Source organism: Python bivittatus, unplaced genomic scaffold, assembly GCF_059951505.1.
Source record: "Python bivittatus isolate LINGU-HERP-01145 unplaced genomic scaffold, Pbiv_v1 ctg000220_np1212, whole genome shotgun sequence".
NCBI lineage: Eukaryota > Metazoa > Chordata > Lepidosauria > Squamata > Pythonidae > Python > Python bivittatus.
The window spans coordinates 40,138,021-40,148,887 of NW_028277048.1; the positions used below are offsets into that span (position 1 = coordinate 40,138,021).

At 42.2% G+C, this 10,867-nt stretch overlaps 1 long non-coding RNA gene across 3 annotated transcripts in view; it reads left to right on the top strand.

The window, feature by feature from the left end:
• Positions 1-6,231, top strand: part of LOC107326029 (uncharacterized) — a 67,215-nt gene extending 60,984 nt beyond the window's left edge. The window contains exons 1-4 of one of the 3 annotated variants that reach the window (XR_003084173.1): positions 236-1,977; positions 2,232-2,303; positions 2,382-2,487; positions 5,817-6,231. This is a non-coding gene — a long non-coding RNA (uncharacterized LOC107326029). Of the gene's footprint in view, positions 1-235; positions 1,978-2,231; positions 2,304-2,381; positions 2,488-5,816 lie in introns of those variants that run through there. The other 2 variants (XR_003084172.2, XR_015795749.1) reach the window with 2 other exon arrangements.
• The last annotated feature ends 4,636 nt before the right edge of the window (positions 6,232-10,867 follow it).

Consider the following 10,867-nt stretch of genomic DNA (forward strand, 5'->3'; position numbering starts at 1 on the left):
GGTTGAAAAAACAAGCCTTCCATTACAGAACTCACTGCCAAAACCTGGCCTGTCAGCATGGAACGCATCTCCCCAACACTGCGTGCCCACAGTAGTAAAGCCAACCCTTCTGTTGTCTTCTTGGGAATAGGAATGGGACTAGTGATATAGTGAAACCTTGACCATACTGTCTTGGTGCTCATGGTATACCAGGCAGTTTCTGAAGAAAGTGGTGGAGACTAGATTTCCCCAGAGGGTGACTGTTGATCTAGTTAGTATGTTGTACTGCCAGAACCACCAGTATGAAGGCTTCACTGGCTTCTTCTCTGAGTTAAGCATGTTATGCAAACAGGGATATTGATTAGCTTTGGTGTTAGAAAATAAGTTAGGAAGCCACATCCTTTTTGGTCTGTGTGACTTTTTCTCATTGCATGAAAAAGATACTTTGCATGAAGACAGTATTGTAGGCCTACCAAGTGCCCCCCAAAGCCCAAAGCATCTGGAAGGAGGAGGCTTCAATATCAACGTGAACATCCAGCTTTTCCAGGCCTTGGACAGACTAGGTCCTGCTTCTTGCTTCCACTCATGGTGATACTCCTGAAACCTACAAAAATGTACTAGGTCAGCCTATTTCAACAGACCACTGTAGAGGAAGTATATGATATAGACATGTTTCAGTTAGATTTCAGACCTGGACATGAGATGGAAATCCCTTCAGTCACCCTAGTGGATGACCTGCATTAGGATGTAGACGGGGGAAATGTTCTGGTTGTCTTTTGGGGCATCGTGACAGTATTTGGTACCACTGATCATAATATCCTTCTGGAGAATCTGGGCAGAGTGGTTGGGAATCAGGAGCACTTTGCTGCAATGGTTTTGCTCCTTCCTAAGAGGACAGTGAATTGCGGTGGTAATAGAGTGGAACTGTGCATCAGGAAGTCCTAGATTTGGTTGGGAGAGGGCCATTTAGGAAGTATGGTTTTTGCTTCCTGTTAAAATTATCTGCCTATCTATCTACCTATGTGTATGGCCTTTTACAGAGAACAAAGCTGAGATCTCCGCTCCAGAGTAGGACACACTGATCTAGTTTGCACACTGTAATAAACTCACTCACTTGGATAGAAGCATGGACAGTGACAGCAAGAAGGAAGACAAGCGTGGTCAGAAGTTCAGGGGTTTGGTAGGAGAGAGCCTTCAGTGTGTGGGCATCAGCTGGTACTCACTAATGTCAGTTTCTTGTCTGAGTGCTAAAGGACAGAGTTATGCCTCAGTAACATAGGACAGGTTACTTGCAAAAGTGTCATGGTTCCATCCCAAGGCTGTCTGAGAAGGGCTAGGAAAGGCTCCTGTCTGAAACGTTGGTTGTGGAGAGGCTTTCCCAGGCAGTTATACTCCACTCATTGGCCCAGTGATCCAGATGCAGTTCTGTAGGTCTGCGTAGGCTGCTCCAGGCACTTCCATCCTGGCACCTGGGACAAAGGAAAATCCTGGAAAGGGAGAAGAGCTTATTGTTGGAACTCTGTTCCTTCTCTTTTTCAAAGTTAGTTTTTTGTTTGAAACCTGCTCTTGCGGCGTCTCAAATAAATTAGCATTGTGAGCATCTTTCTCTCTTTGCATTGAAGGGAAAGGAGCACAGGAGTGCCAGCAGCCGCCCGTATTGTTTAGAAGCATTAAAGAGACACCACAAAAGCCCCTGTTCTTCCCCCCGCTGCTAGCAAATATAATTCAGCTCCGATGGATGATGGGCCTTTGTGTCTGTGTGTGCGTGCATGTGTGCATATTATGAGCTCTCCACTGTGCATCTAGAAATAGATGGATGTCTGTGTCGCAGGGGGTGCACAAGCAGCTAGCCATGGCCCCCAAATTGCACTTGTGATTTCTCAGGAAACAGAGGATTCAGACAGTCTGCCAGACAAAGGCCTCCTGAACTTCACCCCCAGAGAGCTTTCCTTTTAAGACTCTCACGCTTCAGGGTCTGCAAGAGTCTCATGCTTCACGGTAAGTGATTGTAGAAGACATCTTAAGGGGGGGAAAGCCTCATGCTAACTTGGCCCCAGAACACTCTCGGCCCTCCCTGAAGTCATTAAATATATCTGCAGTACAGCATTCCTTCTGACAGTTGCGTTAGCGGTATCCCTTCTTGCTCTCCAGTCAGGTAGTTCTTCTGAGAGGCTGCCTAGACACGGCCATCCTTCCAGCTACTTCTTTACTTATTTTACTGATGCACCCACGTTCGGATATTTTGTTCACAGCAGGAACGAGCAAAGTGTAGCACCCTCTATGGAACTGGACTGCAACTTCCATCACCCCTCACTTAACACAAGGTACTTAATGCTAATGGTGGAAGTGGGAATTCGGAAGCATCAGGTAAGCCATAGCTTTAATTCATCTTTGACTTACAGGAATGGTATCCCATCAAGACTCAACCAGAATCCAGAAGTTCCAGGAAGAAGTTCAGGAAACTGCTCAGCAGAATGAGCAGGTACACTGCCAAACACTCATGTTCAGGTATAAGCCCTAGTACCAGTAATTATCATTACATCCAGAGTCTATAATTCTCCAAATGCATACCATGCTTAGCTGAAGCAAGCTTGCTGAGTTACATGCCCTCAGATCATGTCCTGGGTTACAAATAATGACATCCTTTTTGAATACAGTCTTTTTTATCTGTGCTATTTAACCTGCAAGAGACCACTTGATGCTGCAGTAATCTGTTATGAACACTCATGTGCAAAGCAAGCCATGTTTTGCTCTTTCTGGACCTAGATTTGAGCAGCACACGTGTGTGGCTGGAGCCACTCCTAGGCTTGCTGGAGCATATGTTCCTCCAGAGTGACCAAGCTCTTCACTCAGCCTTTCCTGCCAAGAATTCCCTTTTAACTCCGCTGGAACAGCCCCAGTGCTGGAGATAGGAGCAATGGTGATTGTTTTGAGGGTTTCTGAAGTGGCAGGAGTCAAAGAATGATATAAGAAGCCTTGTTTTGGGGAGGGAGAGAGAAATAAAGCTATATTCCAACAACAGAAGACAGTAGTATGCCAGCATCTCAAAGGCAGGTTGACCAACTCATTGTCAGTTATCTTCTGCCTGAGAAAATACAAGAAGCAGTCAGATGAACTTTTCATTTAGAGGGACTTGCTGATGCTAGGGCTTTGATCCCTTGCACCTCCAGAAACCTGCAATGAAGCAGCTATGATGGACTTCATGGTTGAAATCCAGGCCCTACAGTCTAAGGGGCTCCCACAGATAAGTAGAGAGTGGCAGATATGGGGCAGCAACTAACAAGCCCAGCATCAGCACCTCAACTGGTATGGGCATGCCAGAGCCCACTAGACTTGATGCCACTTGCTACTTGGAATGCATGGAACACCCCAACATTGCTCCATTCTACTGTCTTGCTTTGATCAGACAGATTTATGGGGCATTATTTTTCATTAAGATTTTTAAAAAATCTTAATAAAAACTTGCTGGACTGGACAGGAGTAGCTGGGACTGCATTTACTTAAAAAAAAATGTATGAGTAGCTGAGGGATCATTTTTATTTTGCCTTTAAAAGCTCAGTGCCCTTTGCAGAAAGACTTTTTCCCATTTTCATGTCCCTGTCCATATGATTATGCAAGGTGTTTTCCTGCTCTGTAATCCCATCCAAGCTGACAGGCTTAGAAAAAGTCCACATACCTGCAAGGTGTCCATCTGGGCAGAGACTGCATTAATATATATTGCTGATTTACAAATTGTACCAATTCCATTTCACTTCTTCAGCAACCAGGGGATTTATAATCCAATGTTTCCTGAAGATGGTGCCCTTCCTAGGTACCATAAGCCACCCCTTTGCTGAGTAGCCTCACGTTAAACATCACAAAGTAATCAGTGAAACTACAGAAACAAACATCTTAAAGCAAACTGCTGAAGAATGATATCCTGCAGGGTTTAGCCTGCTTTCATGTTATCAAGCCCTGAAGATACCATGTGCTGGCTTCACTAGTGATTTACTACCTTCATGATGTTTCAAATATTCACATAGGGCTCTTCCTCACAGCCATGTTAACACGTATTCCTCCAGTGCTGAGCTGGCAGAAAATTATACTGATATAAATTGCACTGCTCTGGTGGCTGAGCTTTATTCTGTCTTAATGACAAGGCTGGTGATTGGCGCTGTCCTTATACTTTTAATGCAGGACAGTTTAAGGGCAGTGACTGAACAGCCCATGTAATACCCAGCAAGTGCTTCAGGATGCATCCATCAGGCATTACACGGGCGGAGGCTTTTGCAGAAGCCACATGTCTGGTCTGTCTTGTGGATCCAGCCCCAGTGGCTAAGGAGGACCAAGCCTTGTGACCAAAGGGAAGGGGTCATGCCTGCAACAGCCTGAAACAGCCAACAGGGGCCGGGCCATGTCATCACCAAGTTTGCCAGTGAGGTTCTGTAGCTTGTTTGTATGGGAAACCGTATCAGGAGAAAGGGGAAAACATTACAACTGGAACAATGAAAGGCAAATTTAAATTGCATGCACAATGGGCTGGAGATGAGACAAAGAGAATTTCATGAGAATATGTCCTCTGAAAAAGGTTAGTGAGGCATCTTTGTGCATGGATAGCAGGATGTGGGGATGATCCCCAAATGAGTTTGAACCCAGCTTTTGAAAGACTGAAGTTGTTGAACCCTCCAGGAAACAAATTCTGCACTATGTCACCTTTAAAAAAAAAAGGTTTCCAAACCTGAGTGAGTCGGACTCTTGATTTTACATGGAGCTGCTGCTTCTGCAGAACAACTGCAGAAATGAGAAAGAAACTCTGTAAAGAATTTGATTCCAAGGGGAGTCACTTCCACAGGAAGAGAAGGAAAGAAAAGGAATCACTGAGACAGAAAAGAAATACAGATTTGCACGCCCCCTGGTTTTGGTTATTATCTAGGATTACCTTCAGTCACTGGGAGGAACGTGAGTTATGTCTGACAGCACTATCCCAAGACATTTGGTTGCTCGAGGCAAAGAAGAAGATGATGCCCGCCTCCATTCCATGCACAGTGAATCTTATTTCAACCGTAACTAGGACACAGCATCTCTTCCACCCTACCTTATGGCAGCAAGCTAGTGGTCGAGACACTGAACTGTCTACCTTCAAAGCTGAACAACTGGGGATTCAGGCAGAATAGCTGGCAGCTACTGTCACTGAACCTTACACTTCCCAGCATCTTCCACCTCAGGAAGCCGCTGGCCCTGAGGTTTGTATGCCCATAGTTAACCTGGGATTGCTGATAAGTCAATTTGCCTCAGCCCCAGAGCTCCAGATGGGGAGAGTGATGGCAAAGTTCATTACAAGATTGTTATAAATCACTTTCTGTCTCAGGTGCCTTAGACAACATGAGCATGATGTCTGCCAGAGTTCACCTCAGCTGCCTGCATTCTGCAATGTTACAGATTTATGTTTATTTTTCCTCTCCAAATGCAGGAAATGGTTGCCAAACAATTTTGCCCCTTAAAAATCTAAACAATCACCTTTCTCCCAAAGAAGTGCATTTTAAAGAGTGTTGCTTCTGCTTTGGGGAGAAAGAGACCCAGGCACCAAATCACCGCATTGATAAAGTCCTGGATTTTTACATTGTTTGTTATGATATCAAAATGGTAAAATTATTTTTAAATATTCAATTGACATGGATTTCCTCTGTTGGGCTGCAATTTTAAATACACTTATTAGGGAGTTAGCTTCCTAAATCATAGCGGGGCTTACTTCTGAGTAAGTGTGCATAAGATTGCTTTATTAATAAGAGACTGACAAAACTTCAAAACTAATTGGGAAATCTAGTCTTTAAATGAAAGGATCGGTCTTCTCCCAACAGGAAACTTTACATGGAGAGGACTGCGTAGTGAAGAAATTTCAGACAGGAGAGAAGAATGGAGGTGGATACCCTATCCAAATAACAAGCACAGCAAGTTGGTCATCATTGCTGCTAACCTGACCCCACAGATTTCTATTGATCCTGGTCTGCCAAGATCTGTAAAGAAGCAATTGGTAACCCCACTTCAATTTTCTGAAAGCAAGCAAGGAGAAGATCTGAGAGTACAGTGACTAAACCTTCAAATCTTATGAACAGAAACCCTTAACAATGTAGCTGTAGTTTAAACAAGCAAACACAGCTTTTCCACTCTTTTATGGATGACCACTCTGCACAGAAGATCCACCAATCTGGTAACCTGACATGGGGAATATTGGTAAATAAGTAAATAAATAAAGTTGATGGCAACTCTGTCAGCCAGTCCCATGATTCTGTTGTATCTTTATGACAATATTTTAAATAACTTGCTGCTCATATAACATCTGTATCTAAAAAATAAGGATTACCAGAATTGTCTTACAACAGGAGTTTCCAGTTGTAGCTTTTTCTAACTTGATGTCCTTCAGCGGTCTTGGACTAGAACTTCCAAATATCCAGATAATATGGTTAAACTTCATTGGCTGGGAAATCTGGAAGTTGTAATCCAATATACAGTGTCTTGGGAGCACCAGGCTGGGGAAACTTAAACAATCAGAAAGGATATGGAGGATTTTGTCACTGTATTGAACAAATCCTCATGGTATTTGCCAGTGTGGGTAGATACAGCATCCTGTAAAAAGGAAGCAAAACAATTAAAGGCTAACAATGTTTCATCATCTGAGAACGGTGTCAGTTTTCAAGAACTGAAGTGCACATAATCAGAGAATTGTTCCCTGAGCAGCTTGACCTCATAAATATTGGCCTCTCTACCTTTTTTGAATTTGCAGAGGCTAAGCTTGCAGTTGTTTGTTCTCACTTAGTATTTTGTTGTGTTGTTAAAATGAAGAACACTTTTGCGCCCCAAAGATTCTCCCTGAGAAAATGCTTACACAGAAATCATCAAATGATTTATCATATATGCAATAGACTAAACTGATTTAACTGTTTTCATAATTTCATTCCACAGAACTATTCACACATTGCAATTTGTGAATGGCAGAACTTCTTGCATTATGATATCACAAATGGTTTTCTGGTAATGGTGGTATGTACATAGTTATATATTGTGGCAGTCACTGTATTGGTCATTTTTTGAAAATCAACTTTGCTCTAATATTATAATAACATAATGTAATACATAAGGATCAATGGTTTCTCAAGCCACATTATTATCAATATGATAAAAAAATCCTAAAATCTAAAATAATATTTTTTAAAGAAAGAACAGCAGGAACTGTATAATTCCTAATCCTGAAAACAGTGTTATGCTTTAAAAATAGAAACCAATAATAGTTTAAAAATCCAGCCCATCATTTTCACTAAAGACATATGAGGATAAAATAAGTATTTAACATCCATTAAAAGCAAACAGGGAAGAAGATGAAGTCAAACGTATATCCCTTGGGCAAATTCGGGAAAGTCTCTGTCTCTTTGACCTTAATGACAATCTAGCAAGCAGTCTCTTGGTGGTTAATATTAAGGCCTGAGAAGATCATATGGGTGCAGGTGACCTTTCAAATAACCTGGGCCCAAACTATTTAGGGCTGGAAATGCCAATATTAATGCTGGAAGAAAATACATAACCAAGGCTGTTTCATACCTTCCACCAGCAGCTAAGCTGAATAATTTAAAATCATCTTTAGAGGCAGCTCTGTATAAGATGCATGGCAGTAAATTAGTCTGAATGTTGCCAGGATTTAAGCAACCTGAAGAGATCTTTGGATCTGCTAATCCTGTGAAATTAGATGCAATCTTACTGAATATCAGGACTTCGTTGAGTATGGCTGGGCAGCATGGTGATCCTTTCATGGAGTTTCATGCTCCTTCATGATCTATAGATATATTTTACAACTATGGGTATGGAGACACTTCTGTTCCTGGATTTAAAAATTTGGGCAGTCAGGCTTTCTCACCCACCAATCAACACATGGCTATTTCTACATTCTCAGAGTATGAAGTGTCCTATCTGGGGATACAACAGTCTGCAGCTTTGAAGAAGTTTCTAAGTATGTACTCAGATGCAGAATAAATAAAATAGCACATGTTTCAACTTTGTAGCTATGTTCTGGCCACCATAGTGTAGGTAAAAAAAAAAATAAAGTTCATAAAAGAAAATATTTAAAAGAAGCACGTTCAGGACAATCATCTCAGTAGCTTGCAGAGCCCATTTTCCAAATGCATCAGGATGTGGACTTGGCAGCATGAAAAAAAGGGGACTTCAGAGTAGTCCTTCTCAGCTGAGATGCCTCCAATGGACATACTGAATATGAAATCATGGTTTCATAAAAAAACAGTGATTGTATAAATTAGGGCTTTAAAATGTTCTTCTCTGATAAAATAGTAAGCAAAACATTTATCCTTATAACACTGTGTTGTTGCCCTTAAGATAACCCCTTGTTGTTGCCCTTTTAAAAATCAGGAGAAAATGAGAGTAAGAGTGTCTCCATTTTATTTATTTATTTATTTATTTATTTATTTATTTATTTATTTATTTAATCACATTTGTATAGCCGCCCATCTCACGTAGTGAGTCATAGTGATTTGGTCATCCTTGCAGCCAGAGATTCCATCTTTGCCACTGAAGAAACAGAACAGGTTCTCAGCAGGTCAAAACAGAGGCTCAGCTAAGTGCAGTCTGAGAAGATGCTACTGCTGCTGAATTCATATGAAGCCCAGCAGGCTATCCAAGCATACAAAAGACAATTACTGAGCAAGCCCTTCTTGTCTGCTTGCTCTATGATCTGATGGACCACAAACCTAAGCTGAAAGTCTGAATGTCAAACCACTTGAATCCTGCTTTACAGCCTGCCATTACTGCCAATCCAACGTACATTGTAAATAGCCCACATATAATGGCCACTGATTACCAGATCTAAATGAAAAGGCAATTTGCGATCTGCCTTCAAGCAAATCGTGAGAACTGAGAGTTAGCGGCAGATACACTCCAAGGTTTTATCTAGAATTGATGGAGAATAGCAGGAAAAAAACAACAACTTTAGGTAGACCAATTGCAGCTGCAAGATGAGAGTCCTTGCTAAAGTGATGCTTCTCAATGAAGTGTGGGTGATCTTTTGGTGGCCAGGAACCTACACAATTTGTTACCTGGGAGAGGAGGCAAGGGTTGCAGTGAACTGGGCAATGATGCAAAATTTGTAAGCCTGCTTATGCACACATGGATGGGGCATTTCCTGTTTTATTTTCTAGGTTTATTTTTTTTTCTTATTTCTTTAAAAAGTCATTAAATCTATTTAAGGGGTTACACTATTGTTTTTATGTGCCAATCACAGCAACTGAAATGGTGAAATCCAGCAGCATAGTTGGACCGGGTTCCAGAGGTTACAAAAAAGGAGGGTGGGGGGTGGAACTGAGAGTTACCCATTCTTGTCACATTCATACACTGGGGTGCACAACAGGAGACCTGAGGACTGCATGCAGCATGGGGGTGTATGGAGAGGGGTGGCCAAAAAAGTAAAGATAATGCCTGTGACTGCATGAAGCCTCACCCTTATTTTACACATGTCATATATGCAAAGAATGTAAAAAAGAGGCATGGCTTCAATCACATAGTTTCAGCCACCATCTTGACTTTTTTGACTCCCTTGCAGATGTCCCAATGCAGCTCCTCCGCAAACACTTGGTAGCGACAGCCCAAATTCTTCAAAACTTTCTATTGAATTGTAATATTTGATGTGATGAAAGGAGAAAGTGATTAAAAACACAGAAGTCATGTCTTTGCTGTATTAATGTAATTTCAGGTTGTCCTGACTCTGCCCATTTTCTGGTGTGTAGCTCTCAGGATACCACTCAAGCATAGGAAGGTGGTATCTTGGGATTAAGGTGGTCCTTAGTCCAAAAAATAGTTGTGCACTGGTTATACAAATAACTATGATAGTTATCCCTTTCTCACAGACAAAAGTATGTATGTACACAAACGTAATCATTCATATACATATTGATACATACCCATCATATACATTCTCTCATATTCTTATCCACAAATGTGGTGATGTGGTGGATTGCAGGAGAGAGCAAGTTTCTCAGGAAGGAGGGGGTGCATTCCAAAAAAGGCAGAGAGGCAGGAGACAACACACTCTGGAGCAGGAGCATGGGAAGTATAAGTTTAGAATAGCCACTCCCTAGAATCTCCCAGGGTATATCCACTAGTTGCAATAGTACAGGTTGAGTCTGGCAAGATTTTGTCTATACGGTGCAAGCAATAAAAGAACTAAACTCGACTGGACTGTTTCCCTGTTGTACTTGGGCTGGGCCTGACAATAACTGAGGCATGAGTGACTGTGAGTCTAGGAAGGGCACAACGGGTACCCAAGACCGATATATGCAAAGGCCTTACTGGCTACAGCTGGAACCTGCTCTTCGACCAGGAGCTGAGAGTCCGGGAAGACTCCCAAATTGCACATCTGTTCCCTCTGGGGAATCTAGTTTTGCAAACCCATTCAGAAATAGAAGTGGAAGGTCCCTGGATCCAAGGGGCCCATGCATTCATAGCCATCCACTCTTGCTAGGGTTGAGCTTACATCTGTTCCTCTCCATCAAGATCCTACAGCCTCCAGGCATTGGAACAAGTCCTTGACAGGATCACCTGGCTGGCTGAGGGTCAAGATATACAGCTGAGTATCATCAGCATACTGATGATACATGATCCTGCATCAACAGATGACCTCTCTCAGCAACTTCATTAAGAAGTTAAACAGGAGGGATGAGAGCATCAAGCATTATGGTACTCCACAGGTCAGGGAATTTGGAATCAATCTTTCCCTTCCCATGGTGTTAACTAACTGTAATTGGCCACGAAGAAAGAAGGAGAACCATCACAACACCATGCCCCCTGCCTTCCGATCCCCATAGTTGGTCCAGAAGGATACCATGATCAATGGTATTGAAGGCTGCTTAGAGAT